This window comes from Ascidiella aspersa, unplaced genomic scaffold (assembly GCF_963924565.1).
Source record: "Ascidiella aspersa unplaced genomic scaffold, kaAscAspe10.2 SCAFFOLD_245, whole genome shotgun sequence".
Taxonomy (NCBI): Eukaryota; Metazoa; Chordata; class Ascidiacea; order Phlebobranchia; family Ascidiidae; genus Ascidiella; species Ascidiella aspersa.
Window position 1 is genome coordinate 2,501 of NW_028147171.1, and position 2,500 is coordinate 5,000.

The 2,500-nt window shown below is 59.3% G+C and overlaps 2 non-coding genes and 1 pseudogene across 2 annotated transcripts in view; all 3 read right to left on the reverse strand.

The window, feature by feature from the left end:
* Positions 1 to 758, reverse strand: part of LOC146131566 (large subunit ribosomal RNA) — a pseudogene marked incomplete at its 3' end in the record, with an annotated part of 3,258 nt that extends 2,500 nt beyond the window's left edge.
* Positions 759 to 1,006: 248 nt separating this feature from the next.
* On the reverse strand, positions 1,007 to 1,160 carry LOC146131567 (5.8S ribosomal RNA). The gene has a single exon (XR_014494485.1). It is a non-coding gene; the product is annotated as a 5.8S ribosomal RNA (ribosomal RNA).
* A 247-nt stretch (positions 1,161 to 1,407) lies between these two features.
* Positions 1,408 to 2,500, reverse strand: part of LOC146131568 (small subunit ribosomal RNA) — a 1,812-nt gene continuing 719 nt past the window's right edge. The window contains exon 1 of the ribosomal RNA XR_014494489.1: positions 1,408 to 2,500. This exon is cut by the window's right edge and continues 719 nt beyond it. This is a non-coding gene — a ribosomal RNA (small subunit ribosomal RNA).

Consider the following 2,500-nt stretch of genomic DNA (forward strand, 5'->3'; position numbering starts at 1 on the left):
GAGACGAAGAGGCTGGGCACTGAGAACAGTCCCCGACCCACGACGCCCCAGCCGGCACCGGGCGCTCGGCCCCGAAGGGCAGACGCGGCGATCTCTCCTCGCCCGAACGGCGGGCCGACGGACACGCGCGCCTATAGTACCCGACCGAGGCCGGGTTACCTTGCGCGCGGCCTTCTCGCCGCCGTCCAGACGGTCGCGGCCTTCGCCCGGCGCTAGTGCGCTGGTCCCCGATCGGGCGGCGCCGCCGGCGGCCCGTGAGGGTCCGCACGACAACGTCGCCGACAGGGGGCCGGCTGAAAGCGACCGGGCGACCCGACAGGCCCTCCCGTTTGCCTCTCGACGGTTTCACGTACTCTTTAACTCTCTCTTCAAAGTGCTTTTCAACTTTCCCTCACGGTACTTGTTCGCTATCGGTCTCGTGACCGTATTTAGCCTTAGATGGAGTTTACCACCCGCTTTGGGCTGCATTCCCAAACAACCCGACTCTGGGAAGACGCCGTAGCGCGCCCGCCTGTCGCCGCCATGGGCCTGACACCCGCTCTGGGAAAAGGCCTCGATCAGAAGGACGCGGGCGACCGGCGAAGCGCGCCGTGACGAATTCCGTACGCCACAATTCCGCGCACTCCAAAAGCGCGCGGATTCGGCGATGGGCACATCCCGCTTCACTCGCCGTTACTGAGGGAATCCTCGTTAGTTTCTTTTCCTCCGCTTAGTAATATGCTTAAATTCAGCGGGTAGCCTCGTCCGACCTCAGGCCGAAAGTAAGGACCGGGACTATTCTTCCCGTTCCGCGCTCGCCGTCGGCGCCGCGCGCCGCCGCGCACCTCGATTCCCGCCCTTGAGCCGCCAGCCGTTGGCCTCTTCGAGGTCGACTCGCCGCCGCCGCGCGGGATTCTGGTCGCGATCGTCGCGCATCGTGCCGTGCTGTCTTGAGCGGGACGGGCGCTCGCGCGTCCGACGCCGCAGCAGCCGCGCGGAGAAATCCCCGCGCGGAACGTTTGCAACGCGACCCTGAGGCGGGCGCGGCCCCGGGATTGACCCGAGGCCGCAATTTGCGTTCAGAACGTCGATGCTCAATGTGTCCTGCAATTCACACTAATTCACGCAGCTAGCTGCGTCCTTCATCGACTCACGAGCCGAGTGATCCACCGCCAAGAGCCATCCACGATTGTTTCGCTCGCACAGTGCCTCGCACTATAGGGTGACAAAATAGACCGCGCCGAGCGGTCGGCCAGGCCGACGCTTGAAGCCGGAGCGCGCGGCACCGCGGCACTCGACGCGCAAACATTACCGGGTGACCGAATCGCCGGCCGGCGCGCCGCTCCTCGCGGGTCGGGCGCCGGGTAGCAAAGACTTTTTCTCTCGCTTGTCCGAGTTTCGCGTTCGCCGAAGCGTTTGCGAGACCGTTAATGATCCTTCCGCAGGTTCACCTACGGAAACCTTGTTACGACTTTTACTTCCTCTAAATGATCAAGTTAGATCGTCTTCTCGGACGCCGGCTCGACCGTTGCCGGCCGCGCCAGGTCCAATCGGAGGACCTCACTAAACCATTCAATCGGTAGTAGCGACGGGCGGTGTGTACAAAGGGCAGGGACGTAATCAACGCGAGCTAATGACTCGCGCTTACTGGGAATTCCTCGTTCAAGGGAAATAATTGCAATTCCCTATCCCTAGCACGACCGGGGTTCAGCGGGTTACCCCAGACCTGTCGGCCAAGGCGAGCACATGCTGATCCGGTCAGTGTAGCGCGCGTGCGGCCCCGAACATCTAAGGGCATCACAGACCTGTTATTGCTCAATCTCGTGTGGCTAAACGCCACTAGTCCCTCTAAGAAGTTAGACGCCGACCGATTGGGTCGCGTAACTAGTTAGCAAGCCAGAGTCTCGTTCGTTATCGGAATTAACCAGACAAATCGCTCCACCAACTAAGAACGGCCATGCACCACCACCCACAGAATCAAGAAAGAGCTCTCAATCTGTCAATCCTCACTGTGTCCGGGCCGGGTGAGATTTCCCGTGTTGAGTCAAATTAAGCCGCAGGCTCCACTCCTGGTGGTGCCCTTCCGTCAATTCCTTTAAGTTTCAGCTTTGCAACCATACTTCCCCCGGAACCCAAAGACTTTGGTTTCCCGCAAGCTGCCGGAGAGGTCGTAAAACTAACGCCCCCCGATCGCTAGTTGGCATCGTTTATAGTCAGAACTAGGACGGTATCTGATCGTCTTCGAACCTCTGACTTTCGCTCTTGATTAAAGAAAACATTCTTGGCAAATGCTTTCGCAGTCGTTCGTCTTGCGCCGATCCAAGAATTTCACCTCTAACGGCACAGTACGAATGCCCCCGTCTGTCCCTCTTAATCATTACCTCGCGCTCCGAAAACCAACAAAATAGAACCGAGGTCCTATTCCATTATTCCATGCACCATTATTCAGGCGAATCGCCTGCTTTGAACACTCTAATTTTTTCAAAGTAAACGTTCCGGCCGCCGCCGACACTCAGTCAAG